This window comes from Colossoma macropomum, unplaced genomic scaffold (genome assembly GCF_904425465.1).
Source record: "Colossoma macropomum unplaced genomic scaffold, Colossoma_macropomum, whole genome shotgun sequence".
Taxonomy (NCBI): Eukaryota; Metazoa; Chordata; class Actinopteri; order Characiformes; family Serrasalmidae; genus Colossoma; species Colossoma macropomum.
Window position 1 is genome coordinate 12,737,585 of NW_023494792.1, and position 15,097 is coordinate 12,752,681.

Here is a 15,097-nt window from a genome sequence, read left to right on the forward strand (position 1 = left end):
AAGGCAAGAGCGCTTGCAGGGGAGGGAAGTGGGGGATGTAAAAAAGAAATAACAGAAAATGGGAGGATTGATAAGACATAACAAGGAGAGGGAGGTGAGAAAGTGTCAATCATGTGCTGTGCCTAAAAATAATTCAGACTGACGCGAGGAACACGTCATCGAAAGAAAGAAAGAAAGAAAGAAAGAAAGAACGTTGTTGTTTGCTCTCTGGTGTCAACCAGAGGAGGATGGATTCCCCTTTTGAGTCTTGGTTCCTCTCAAGGTATTCTTCCTCTTGCTCTTAGGGAGTTTTTCTTTGCTACTGTTGCCATTGGCTCAGACCCAGATTGTTCTGTAAAACTGCTTTGTGACAACACCTGTTGTAAAAACTGCTATATAAATAAACCTTGACTTGACTTAATGAAAGAAAAAAGGAGGAAGGTAGGAAGGATAAGAAAGAAAGAAAGAAAGAAAGAAAGAAAGAAAGAAATCTTGGGGATATTTCTTAGGATAAGTCCAGCTGTTTTGATGAAGTTACCTAATGCTCATATTTTCCTGATCTAACCCTTCGGCCCTTTACATGACTGTACGGACAAAACTGCAGTCCATTTAAGCCCAACCCAGTCATTACCCTCCATACAGAAAGCCTTAACAGGAACAGACACATATATAATAAACTTAAGTAAGGCACCAGATACGACATTTTACTGGGACAGAAAAGCCAAAACTTTGTTAAAGATTGAAGCCCTGCGTGATTTACTGCTCCATACCTCAAATAACTAAAGCATTCTGCAGAAGGCTAATTGGCAGTGTTAAACCACTTGACGGGCTAGTTTTAGTGAATGCCTGTGGAATTCAGGCCACTGTGGCAGATTGATGAAAGGTGGGGGTGGGGTAGAAAAAGATTTCCATCCTCACCTTGGGCAATCTGCCCAAAGAACAGCCCAGTCAACCACTACCTCCCCTACCCTGTCCCACTCTACCCCACTGACGTGGAGCCTGTTAGCGAGCCCATTTGTGCTTGACCTAGTTACTTACCCTTCTTGAGAGGGGGTTGGAAGGTAAACACGAAAGAGTACCCACCCTCTTCTCTGGCCTTTAAAGGGGACCTGGAATTTTCCACAGATAACAGAGCCATTCTTACAGCTCACGGTCCATTGCAGTGTCCTCACATGTAAACAAGTGGTGTTGATATATGGGGGCCTCACAGTGCTGTTCCCAAAACATGGTGTTGACCCAATCTAACGAAGCAAAGGACACACAAGAGCTTATCACATGTTGATATCACCCTATGCGAACCTGCAGAAAAAACCTTATCTATTTCAACCTAAACAGCTTTAGTGATTAATCTATATTATAAGGGGCTACTAGTCAATGAATAAATTTAATTCTTGATAAACAGCCATGACATATCAGCAAGTCCAGGCTTCTATTTTGTACTCTTATAATTTAAGAATAATTCAGGCAGTTTATGTTGTTTTCCATGCAGTTACTGAATAATACGATTTAGGATATAATAAGCTGAGATGTGATTTTATGGGCTTAAATGGTACAACACTGGCTCACATATCCCAAAGAAATCAAATCAAAGTAATTTCAAAGTTGTTCAAATACAAATTTGTAGATGATGGAAAGTACATTTAAGTAGAGTCCAACTGAAATTCCAGAATTGGTAAAACAAAGGCAGGCGCTGCAGCGTGTGATGTACATATGGTGTACATTATCAGAGCCAGTGTGTTCCTAGCTGTAAAAGCTTAACATTCCCTCAGCTCGTTCATGCCTTAGATGCAGTTAAGCAAAGGAGCAAAGGAGGCACATTTGAGCGTTTGCATGTGTGTGTATGCATATTTGCATGCATGTGTGCACTCATGTTCACCACAAAAAAGGGTGGGGGCAGAAAAGAGAGCAAGGAGGATAGGTAAGTAAGGGATTCTAGGGCACAGAGTGAGAGAAGGGAAAGAGAGAGAGATAGAGAGAGAGAGAGAGAGAGATAATGTATCTTGTATACAGGAATAAGCTCATAACTTCACAGGGGTCGGCTCCGGATGCCCCCGAAACAGCTACAGATATGTGGACCTTGGAGTCTTTTGGATCCTTCATGCTCCCTCCACATGCATGGCAGGCTCACATAGCTCTAACACCTGTCTCTCCATCCTCTCCTCCTTATCTAAGCAGTCCCACAGGGCCCCACAGAATCCTGCAGTTATACAAGCGTCATAAAACAGCCACACATCACCAGCACTTTCAGATGTTCACCTTGCATTTGAATGATATGAATATTCATGGCCAACATGTGATCAGCATTGAAAGTGAGTTTTTGTAATTATTCTTATTACATATTATTCAGCACCTATAAATTGTTTGGAAATTTGTGTGAAACTAATCTGTGAATTATATAGATATGAAATATGGACCCACATATAGTGTTGCTGGTGGAACAAAACCTTGTATCTCCAAAATGGCAACTTTACAGGAGAAGGAAAAACATTCTTAACTTATAATGCAACTGAAGATGACAATATTTTTTAAAAGAAATTTTACACCTAAATTTCCTTTTGGTCTGTTCATTATAAAAATTCACAATGCAAATTCACAAAACACAATGCAAATGGAAGCCTAACTTTCCAAATTATGCAAAAAAAAAGTCAAAAATGACAAAAATGGAGACACAAATTGCAACAGAAATAGTGACAACACAGGCATACAGCTTAAACCCTAAATGTTGAGAGTTATTGCTTTCATTTTGCTGTACTATGTAAGTGATATATATGCACGTATGTAGTTACACAATGAATTACATTTACATTCAATTTACATTCTGTGTAGACAGGTTATAGTTTGCACTTTCAACTTTTTTCATTTGCTTCAATGTCAAGCTGTTACAAAAACATGGCAACAATGTAAAGGTGACTTTTTCTGCAAGACCATTAAATCTCTGTGTTTACTTACAAATGTGGTTAGAGTCAGAGTTAACTGATATCGAATTACACCATGTTTTTGTTATCGCTGCTGATAATAGCAGCTTCTAAGGGTTCAGACTATGTCCCTTTAAGAAATGGCTAAACTTTTCTCTAGCTATGGGATGTGATGTATGAAAGAAGACTCCAGTTTGGCTATGCTGCCCTCAAGTCTCAATGCTGTCCCACAGAACCCAGCACTGGAACTGGGCCAGGTGCTTTTTAACTTCTGAAGATCAGGATGAGTTCCAAACTGAAGAATTATAGCCCTAATGTGGGCCTCTTAACATTATGCAAGTCTAAGAGTGTAACGGCCCAATAAAAAATAGAAAAGAGAAGGGAGAAAAAATACTTATGTAAAGCCCACGTTTCTCTTAGTTTGGTCTGTGGGGAGGGGAGTTAGAGAAGCTCACCTGGTGGTGGAGAGGGAAGGCATGCATTACCCACTATGACCTCTCCTTCCCAGTGCACATGTCACTGATGAATATGTTTACATTTGTGCCCATTTTACATTTGTAACTATGTTTACAGTCTACATTACACATGGTTTGTTTTCTTTTGGAGATGTGTTCTGGAGGAGTCTGCATGACTTTGTTTCTCTCTCCACCTGTGTAGAACAAGTCAAGTCAAGTCAGGTCAAATTTATTTATATAGCGCCTTTTACAACAGATGTTGTCACAAAGCAGCTTTACAAAGAATCCAGGTCCACACCCCCAGTGAGCAAGCCTTGGCGACAGTGGCAAGGAAAAACTCCCTCAACAGGAGGAAGAAACCTTGAGAGGAACCAGACTCAAACAGGGGAACCCATCCTCCTCTGGTCGACACCGGATAACAGCACAGACACAAAACAGTATAAATGGATACAGTTTTACACCACTGTGCAGTGCGCCGGCCGCATCAGTCACGTCAGACCCTCTTAGGACAGGCTGCCGCTCAGCTCAGGGAAAAAGAGGGGGAGAGGGAGAGAGGGAAAGAGGGGGGGGTGGGGGGATAAGAGGGACATAGTTAGGAAAACAAATTAACCAAAGGCTCGACTAAACAGGTAGGTTTTTAGCCTAGACTTAAAGATGGAGGCTGTGTCTGAGTCCCGAACACAGACTGGTAGGCTATTCCAAAGCTGGGAGGCTTTGTATGAAAAGGCTTTTCCCCCTGACGTAACTTTATTTATTCTGGGTACTAATAATGAGCCCGCACCTTGTGATCTAAGTGGGCGTGTCGGTTGATAATAGGAAATAGATAATAGAACACAATGTAATAATTTCCCAGTAATGTAATAACAGGCAGAAATGTAATGAAATTTTGCACTTAACCTGGTCAAAAATGTATAATAAAATCCAACAATGTAATAATTTGTCCAATAATCTAATACAGTGTTCTAACTGAGAAAGTAATGATATTTTTACTGAGAACTTACAAACATAATATATTTCCAATAATTGAATAAGGTATTATTATGGTCAACCTGAACATGTAATAAATACCCAATAATGTAATAAGATATTATATTACTGGTAACAATATTATTACATTATCACAGTTAAGACAAAGTTACTACATTACTGGATTTCATTAAATTTTTGACCAAGTAAAGTGCATTTGGGGTTATTACATTATTGGAAAATTATCACAATTTTGGGTGCTACAATCTGCAAACAAGATAAGCATGTAGAGAAAGGGCTCTAAATGCCTACTTCTGGGCATTTAACTGGAAAGGGCGATTCTGCTAATTCTTGCAGTTCCTTCATTTGTGAAATTCAGTCAACAATTGATGAGACCCTACTCACTCTCCATTCTCAATTGTTTGCTTATCCATCACAAATATATATTTATCACCATCAGTAATGCACAGGTTAGAGATCAGTGTTTACTAATGCTGATTAAGTGACTGTTTATTTCAATTCAAACATAGAGTTGCTTAAGCAGGTTAAAATATGTTTCTTTTTTAACTTATAATTTGCATTTTAAAATGTTAAAAACATGGTGTCCTTTTTGGTGAGAGCACAAACTTTTAGAATAGACTAAGTGTAGGTCTGTTTTTGTTATTTTGTTGTTGAGCTAACTTTAGCATGGTGTGAAATTTGTTGTTGTTTTTAACTGCCTAGTAATGATTAGCTCCAACAACATAGTCCAGCTCAGCAGCGTAGCATATAAACAGATGTGATCTCATAATGAGAACATCTGGGGACAACAATGAGAAATTTTCTATTAAATGTGAGTGGGAATGTACACACATAGACGGTAAATACCAACATCCAGTTTGAATGTCAACAACAATATTCCAGTCAATAATAATTGAAAACAGAAGACTAGCCTGAAAACATTTTTTATTTCTTTCATTTATTTAGTTATTTGAACATATTTAGTGGCTATTTGTTAATCTAATGCTTGCATATACAGTGGATTGTCCCATGTTTTGGATGCCCCTTTGGCCTTGTAGTCTGAGGCCCCAAAAGGCCTCTGGCAGTCAGAGGCCCCAGGGTGTAGGTTGAACAGTAGTTTTGCCAATGTTCTCTAAAGCTTGGCTAACCTCATAACAGCTGCTATGAAAGAATACATTTGTAGGTGGAGCATGGAGAGGTCATTTAGCTGTTTAGTCGGGAAAATACCCAAATAAGCAGGGCAGCAGAGCTCAAGGACATGGGTTGGGAACCACTGTCTTAACCTTTTGGCTAAACATAGAAATGTGCATCAGACTTCAGATGACCTTGGGAAAAACTGTTACAAGTGTTTCTTATCCTATTTTCTGGCTACAGCACACACCAATTACAAAACTCACCCCACCAGAATAGTGAATGATCCAATCTGTTGAGGATGGCGTCACCATGATTGAATTAGAAGATACACAGAGGGGTTGTGGGTGATCTCAGTGTGGCACTCTGATGCTAACTAACTCATCTTTTCACTACTGAGACAGTAGGAGTCTGTGCAGTCAGGCACAAACAGCTCTAATTGATCTGGCTTCTGTCAGATGCTGCATTTTTCACTCAGGGTCCATTAAAGACAAGATGCTTGTGGATGTAATCCCTTGAACTCTATGCATATTATTCAGTGTTAAATCTTAAGACTTATTATTGAGTAAAATATGCTTCAAGTTTAGTAATGTAGTTGCCAATGTGAGTGCTTGTAGTTTAAAGGCTAAACTAAATGTTATCATTATTATTTGGTATTACATGCATTCTAGTCATTTATCTTTTTCCATTCTGTTTGGTTAGTTAGTTGGAGAACTTTCACACTGATATTAGTGCCTAAAAATTGACAAGTGACTCATTGTGATTGCATCACATGCTAGTTCCCGTAGATCCGTCAGCTTGTTTCCAACTGCAGCCTGGACATGCTGTTTACATCTGCTTATCAGGATGGATAAAGCTTCTGCCAACTGAAAACTTTTTTTGCTATATCACTTAGACAGGGCTTTCAGCTGAGCATTAGATCTACTTTAAATAGCATGAATGGGTCCCATTAAAATTAACACTGAAATCTTCCCCTATTATAGAAGGCAAACATAAAGCTCCATTTCGGAAGGGCAAAAACACAAGGCCTGTCGGGCCTAAGGGACAGGCCAGCGGGTTCTGGCCGACAGACAAGCACAGGAACTAAATGTAGATTTCTTGGGCTGGTGGCAGATTGAAGAGTTCACAATGCTGTGGATCATGTGGAGCCCTTCTTCATCTGTACATGGAGCGCAGGCAGGGCTGGTGCGCTTACATAATCCAGTTAAAATACACCCCAGTCACATGGAGCATTCAGCCCCGCACAGAGAGAGATATCCCACTGCCGCTTGAGCTGTGTTGGCAGCCATTCAGACATTTACGCACACACACACACACACACACACACACACACACACACACACATAGCCATTAAAGATTCGATTGTGATTCGCTGCCAGACTCTCAGTGCCCTGCCTCCATGTGAACTATCTGTGGAAAAACGAGCAAGGAGCTTTCGCACTGCACATGTGACTGACCGGAGTCTTCACTGAGAAAAGTCTATATAAAACACATAAACACATGCACGCATGCACACACTGGGGGGGAGGGGAAAAGAAGTGTGTGTGTGTGTGGGGGGGGGGCTTTAAAGTCACAGTGCAGGCTTCCTGGAATGGTGCTGTGTTTCAGTTCAACTGAGACTACATGACCTCTCACACACATTTTTACCCAAAACACATACAAGCACACACAAAAACACAAATTATTTCTTTGTCAGGAACGAGCAAACATATGTTCAACTGAACACGACATAGAAGCCTCAACAACCAAATACACAGTAATTTTCCAGTATTTTCTGTGTCCACACCTTTTGTCTTTATTACAGCTTCCGTTCTTTTATGTAGACTTGCTTTCAGCATTACAACGAAATCTGTAAATGTCCAAAATTCTGTCTTAGAACATGGTTGCATTCTCTACGTCTCGCAATCCAAAAAATCACAAATACAATTTTAGACACATCGTTGAGTTATCTTCTCTCAGTGGAAGGATAGACAGAAACACCGGTGGATTTTTTCAGATCTGAAGCAAGAGTTATTTATCTCCCTTGAATATGAACACAACTTAAACTCCTGTTTATCTGATGGTGACAGTTTTGTAGGTCTACTAGATCTTGCACAGTTGTTAGGAGTCCCATTTTTTCTTTATGTTTTAATATTTTTTTAACTTATTAGAAACTTTTAGAAACTCCTGTTTTTTTACTTATTTTCCTTTGACTTTCCTCCTCATTATGCAAGTGGATTATCTCAATCTAATAATGTATAGTGCCTAGTTTGTGTTTGTTATATATATATATATATATATATATATATATAACAAACACAAACTAGGCACTAGCTCCCTGTCGCATCCAGTGTTTTTTTTTTCAGCATACTTTGTGTAAGAGCTAAAAGGTGGGTATGACAGGCATCCAACAAATGGGCTCCATGTGCGGCCACATCAGTGCTGACCAGTCCTTAAAAGAGCAGCGAGGACATCAAAACCCGCATAATGGCAGAGGTACATCTGGCCGGCGTGCTCTAAAGAGAAGCAATCAGACCATCTGGAGAGAACACACATACACACATGTTCTCAGTGAAAGGCCGCATGATTGCCCATTCACTAGCTTCATAACAAACACCACCTCAGCATCTGGCTCTGCTGTGGTCAGCCATTTTAATTATGCAGGTTGCTTTACTAATTCAGTAAGTGTTTATAATGTGGACTGTGTGATTTGAGTGGGGAGTGGAGTTGGGCCAGAGCAGAACGTTTTAAAAGCCTGTTATGTACAGCTGACTTAGGCCCAGTTACATAATCAATAACTGCACATCTCCCCCTGCCTCCCCAGCACATGGATTTCCTCCCAGAGCGATGATGGCTCTTTCTGGAATAATCCTGCCAGATGGAGTATCAGGCTGCTGCTGACCAACCCATGAGGCAAGAAGCTGTTAAAAAACCTGATGCATCTTTAGCTCACTTTTTTCTATTATGCAAATGAGACCACAGCAAGGAGCTATCATAACCACACACAGCAGAGAAAACCTCTCTCTCTCTCTCTCCCTCTCTGTGTGTGTGTGTCTTTATGTTTGTGCTCATGTTGATTACTTGTAATCTTGCTTAGAAGGGTCCATCCATTCAAATGTTCAACTTTATATGTATGCACAAACACAAACAAACACAACACAACACACAAACACTTAACTTTATATTTGAGTAAGTGCTCCCCTCCACCTACTGGAGTGTTTCACAAAGTCAACTTTATTCAATTTTAGTCAAAGTTGTTCTTTTCATGATATTACATATACAGTTCTGTGAAAAAGTCAGAGACCACCCTTCATGTATTGAATTTATAGTCAAAACAGCCATTGAGTAGAAGTTATTTATTTTTCAGTGTTAAGAAAAAAGCAGAACACATTGGGGTCCAAAAGTCTCACTAGTGAAAATGCTTCTCTTTTGCTTTCCTTTCTAATTTAATGGAAAGATGCCAAAAGTTTCTGTGGCACAGATGCCAGAAGTTTGTACAAAAACATCTGATGAGTAGATCAAATCCTCCTGAGAGTCGTCTGAGCACGTCCTTTGCTGGGAGAGATAAGACTAAAATGAATTATGAACTTTTTTATCCTAAGGCCTCAACATGGCCAGTGTTACAAATTGGCTTAATTTAGAACAATGACCCTGAAATAGTACAGAATCTTGAATATTTCTTCTTCATTTTATTTGTCATAACTTATTTTACTTTGTTTTATTTATTTATTTTTTTATTTTAATAAAATGTTCTGTTGTGGTATCAGACTTTTGGACCCCAATGTATGTTTAGCAGAGAATTACACAGAAGTCTCAATAACTAAATCTTATGTCAATGTCTTATGTTTTCAGTATTTTGTGTGTGCACCTTTTGTCTTTTCTTTTTAAGAGACTTGTTTTCAGTTTTTCAAAGAAATCCACAGGGAAGTTTTTCTAGACCTCCGAAGTTCAGTTTTAGGAGTTTGTGGCATTTATGCTAAAGGAAGTGTGGTCTCTGACTTTTGCACAGTACTGTATATTTACATTTTGTATTGATAGCATATATTCCAATATTTTCCATTTCCATTTGGCTGTGTGTTATTTATATCCCACTTGCTCTAAAGTGAGGTAGAGGACAAATCCTCATATGCACCTCACACATTCTCCATCATGCACAGAGAAAACAGCCTCCATATCCTGAGCCCCTACGCTGTCCGCTATGCGCCTGGCCTGAAGTGCCTTTCCCTGTATTTTCTGAATGAGAGTAAGGGAATGAAAGAGAAAGATCACAGCTGCAATCGCCGCTCTCTCTCCATCAGCCTCTGAATCATACGGCCTGTCTGACAGCACCCGCAAATCACCACACCACTTCCCACCTCTGACTCATCTCAGACCCTTACACACGAACGAGAAGACGAGCACCATGCAGAGCGTGTGTGTGGAGGCAAAAACCCATGCTGGAATGTGTCATGTGCAAGGACCCTTGTAATTGCAGGTTGTGAAAAGAGTCATGCCAGTGGCGACCTTCAAAGCTTTTGTGGTTTATTTAGAGATGAATTCAGTCACGGTGAGAAAGCTTTCAGCTCCGCTGTGAAAGGAAGTGCTCTCTCTATTCAACTGGAGTGAAGATCGATCCTACCTGAGGATCGTGGCAGAGTGAGTGGGTGGTGGAGTTAGTAAAAGTTCAGTTCCCTGAGCGCTTTTTATGCTTGTTACAGTAAGACTCGGAGGCCTCATGTGATTCTCCAAAATCTATAATTAAATACAATAAACCCATAATTATCTCGAAGCAGCACTGTAATCTCAAATGCACCATAATCATGTTTTTGTCTCCATTTGGACTTTTCCGCAAGTTAGCAGGAATTTAGTCTATGCTGCACAGTAGTTCTTATAGACAAGTGATAATTGTACTATAATTGTTTTGTGTAAACAATTAAAGAGACAAAAAATCCAAGAGACAGTGGCAGGTGTGCGAAGGCATTGTTATGATAAGAGTTATACTATCAGATCAGTTGTGAAGGTTTTATCATTCCTCCTGTCTCCTACACTCTTGAAAATAAGGGTGCCAAAAAGTGTTCTTCGCACTTTAAATGGATTTCAGTCAATGGTGCTTTGGAGAACCATTTCTGTAGATGAGATGTGTGAGTGTGAAGCATCTTTTTCAAGTGTAAAGAACCTCTACATAATGTAAAGGCTCTAAGAAGAACCCATAAATTGGCACAGAATATTTACATTATGTGAAGATGCTTTAAACTATTAAAAGGTTGTTCACATTCACAAATGTCTTTTTCAGACATGGTTGTTCAGGGAACCAAACATCGTTCTTTAATCACTCGAAGAAACCATTTTTAAGAGTGTCAAGTGGCCTTGAAATGTACTTATCAGAAAGCCCCTAGTAAACACAGCGTGTCTGTTTTCTCCCTAAACGTTCATGTGATGTGGTGCGAGGCTGTGATGCTTTGGACTCAAACAATGCGCCAAAACCTGTGCCACTGTCAACTCAGCTCACAGAGGTGGTAAACAACTGAGAACTGACAATGAGACACCAGGAGGCTGCGACTGACCACTGAGTCAGCCAGTGGCCCAGCAGGTGGGTCACCTCTACTGTTTTTAGCAGCATATAAATTTCTCCCAGCAGGACAGTCAGAAGACAGTGCTGAATAATAATTCTCTCAATATGAACAGTTCATTAGGTTTATCTACCTTGTAGCAACACTACTGGCCATTTTATCAGAAACGCAGGTGCACTGTGCAGGTTTAATCTCTTGCTGCACAATTTATCAGCCTCCATCTACCCTGTCCATCAATGGAAAAGGACCACCATAGTGGCATGTGTACGCATAATTAATGGCTGGTTATTCAGCCAAGAGTGGCCTGTGGTCAGTTCATGACCCTGACAACACAGCCATGCCTGATATACTTGTACCAGTGCAACACCCACTAAAATGCTGGAGTCTACTGAAAATGATCTTGCAAACAAATAATATCTTGTCAGTGGTGGTCCTGCGGTGGCCCCTTTCTGTGTGTCGTTGCAGTTGAGGGTGGCTGATGAATTGTGCAGCAATGGACAGGCTACAGTCAGTGACTGTATACCTACAAAGTGTACCTATGTGGTAAGTGTTTCTGATAAAACGTCCAAGTAGGTGTACTTAATAAACAGGCAACTCAGTGAATACAGAGAGAGGGACACCAGCAACTACACTGCAACCCCTGCTATCTCAGTGCTTTTGATTAGTTGTCAGTATCTCTCTCTCCTTCTCCCTCTCTATTGCTGAGCCACACCTCTCCTCATGCTGCCATAAAACAAAAGTACACCACACACCCTGTCAACTCACCACCACAAGGTGCTCTGCAGATCTCTCTTAAAAACAGTTAGCACAGGACCTGCCCATTACTGGCCAGATTAAGACACATTCCCAGAAGACAGTCCACATTTAAAACCAGACATGTTTGCACCCGGTTGTTAAACGGTCTGAACGATACCACTGACGCAGTCAAGACGTCATAGTGTTTACTGTTTATCTCTGGGTCTTTAGTGTTCCTGTGTTAAATATGATGTGAGAGAGAGTGAAAGGGGGAGAGGGAGAAAGAGAGAGAGAGTGATAGATGGAGGAGAAAGAGAGCAAGCTCCCTTAGAGATAGAGAGAGGAAGAAACATGTTGTCCTTGATCCTGTTTGCATGAATTATGATTTTCAGGGGAGTGTAGGGAGGAGATAGAGAGGACGGGTGGGTGTCTCCCACACGCGCTCACGTTTCTCTAGGAGGAGGACTGTGACTCACTGGCTCCAGGCTTTGAATCCTCGCCTGGCCCTTCACCAAAGAACTCCCCCTGAGACCAGCTGAGGGAGGGAGAGAGAGAGAGAGAGAGAGAAAGAGAGAGAGGGAGTGAGTGAGTCATCACTTGTGTTCTCTCGTCACCGTCGTGGGTCACAATTTACTCAAACTGGTCCCTTTCAACACAGCAGCAACAGCTTTGAAATGCCTGTAGATACACAAAAATGCACTTACTCACATCACCTGGCACGTCATTCACGTCATTCTCTTAGCAGATTCAAGTTCTTTCAGAAATCCAGTGCAGACTGAGAGATGTGAAAAGTGAAGTGTCTCTGAATACAGCACTTTTTTGTGACAGAAATGGAAACAGGTCTACCAGTAGTGCCCATGATAAGGAGGTGCCACATTCCTCATACAGCCATGCTGGTAACTGAGTCATCGCACCACACAGAATTCTGAGCAGGATTTCTTCAATTATTCAGGTTATTCAGTCAAGATTTATAATTGGCCACTTCTGAGCACATTGTAAGTCTTACTACAGCAGTAACTAGGCTAATCATTAAGCTTGTTTTTACTGTTCATGTTTATAAGCAATAAAATTTAACTCAGAATCACTGACAAATCTGAGTAAGTTGTTTGTAAATTCACTCACAGGATTTCAAAGAGAAAAACATTTGTCATAAAGTTGCTTCAACTTTTATTGTAGTGATTTGTTGTTAAGACCATTAAAAGCTTGGGCTTGGCCCATTTTTCTTTGCACAGGAGTGAGTTTGTTCAAAGTGTTCACAGTAATATTTTTTAAAAAAATGGAGATTTGAGCAATATATGCTAATAAGTAGTGTATGCTGTTAGTTACATGCAGTGCATCCAACTCAGCATAATGGTAAAATTATCATAGAAAATCTACAGCCTGGCCCATACTACAGGACAATCTGAGGCCGATTTCCCCTCATGACAATTACAAAAGGTGTCCCAATTTTAGGCCAGTCTTAAACAATTATCTACTCACAGTTCAGTCATGGCTGCACCAATTTAGAATCATAAATATTAAAGGTCCACTATGTAAGACGTTTTATTAAAATGGAAAGAAGTAACATTACTGAGTCTTTTCGTACTAACTCTGGCTTTTTGTTTAGGTCTCAAATGTGAAATCAACATTATACTGATAAGGATATGATGACAATAATTCACTTACATCCTCAGGGGCCACCTTCTCCAAGTTTTGATTGAGTTCTCTTTTAATCCTCTTCCAACACGCTCACAATCATCAGATTCACCCGCACAACTGACATGACATAAAACGTTCTTCTGCATGTTGCATGCAATTACACGTTTCTACCAGAGAGGTCTCCAAATCCCCAAAGCATACATAGTGTAGCTTTAAACATGTTCAGTATTTACAACTCAACATCCTTCAGTGCGGTGGGAACGTGGAACGAAATCTGAGCTGAATGTAAGGATAAAATTTGATCCACATTCCACTGCTATTATAAGACTAATTTCCACAGCTACCTCTATTAAATTGCTTATTTAAATTAAAGATATAGCTTATTTTATTCTTATCAATGTTGTAGAAAACTTGTCCTGTTCAGCCTTTCGTTGCAAAGTGCATAGACAACTGAAAAAAAAAAAAATAAATAAATGAAAACACCAAAGCAACCTGTGCCTCGATGTTGTTCGCCACGTTCGGTATGATATAAAGTCACGCGAGAAATCTGCGAGATCCTAGACTGGCCGGGACTTTGGGGGGTGAGCGTGATGTAAAGGCTGTGATGAGAGAAAGACAGGGTCCTGATTTGAGATCTGTCTGTGTGGGGGTCAGCCTGGGTTAGGACTGTATAAATCCTGTCGTGTGGGCACAGTCCGGCCTACATCAGGAGGCAGCCTGAGCGCCACTGTCACGCAGAAAACATCCTCCGCAGAGACCGGAGTTCAGTAATTCTTAGGCTCTAGATCGTCTCCGCGGACCTCTGGCGCAGCCTCCGCCTTAGCAGTGCAGTGTGTGCTGGCTCGCAGCGCTCCGCGGACTGCAGCCCTTGTTTTTCCGGGGGAGGGAGGACCCTCCTCCCGGCAGCCTCATGACTCCGAGCGCGTAAACGCGTCACGTGTCGTGCGGGGAGTGAACTGGGCTACACACACACACACGGCGGCGGCTCACGTTCAGCCTCCTTCATTCATTCGCCCTGCTCCACATCCGAGCGGCCCCGTGTCTCCGACACACGCAGCCAACCAGCGCCCGGGTCAATATGTTCACATCGGTCTGTTTGCAGTTACGAAATGAACAAATTTGTGCACACACGGGCCGGCAGAGAGAGAGAGAGAGAGTGAGAGAGAGAGAGAGAGTGAGAGAGAGGCTCTAAAATCGGCACGGCGAGGAAGCGGCTACTAACTCACACAGACTAGTGTTTAAAAAAGCATGTCGGCTTTACGTTTATAGTTGGACTCGAGGCGAGGGGGCACACATGCCATCATCCTGAGTTACCCAACACACAGACATCCCTCTTAAAAACGAGAGGTTTTAGAAACAGAAAACGAATTGAATTTGACAAAAGCAACACTGAGGCTGAGGGCGAGTCTCCCGAGCTCTGTGACTGCGGTATTTTTTTTTTTATATATATTTATTATACCTTTTATATATATATATATATATATATATCACCCAGTGGCAGTTAAAAGCAGTTGAGAGTTGACACAGCCTCTCTCTTTCTCTCTCTCTCTCTCTCTCTCTCTCTCTCTCTCTCTCACACATACACACACTCACACTGTCCGGCTGCTGGACTGAAACCGATCCGCGTGTCCACGTGTTTTCTCGATTTCCATCTCATTTGAATATGTAAGCTTGGCTCGCCTATCGGCCGTGGCCGCCTTCAAACGCAGACTCTATTTGTCAGATGTGGGTCTGGGAGCGCAAATCGGAG

General features: G+C 41.2%; 1 long non-coding RNA gene across 1 annotated transcript; it reads right to left on the minus strand.

Annotated features, from left to right (window-relative positions):
- Positions 1-7,705: 7,705 nt before the first annotated feature.
- LOC118811670 lies at positions 7,706-14,191 on the minus strand. The gene is made up of 2 exons (XR_005007486.1): positions 12,414-14,191; positions 7,706-12,244 (listed from the first exon to the last, which is right to left on the minus strand). It is a non-coding gene; the product is annotated as an uncharacterized LOC118811670 (long non-coding RNA).
- Positions 14,192-15,097: the final 906 nt, after the last annotated feature.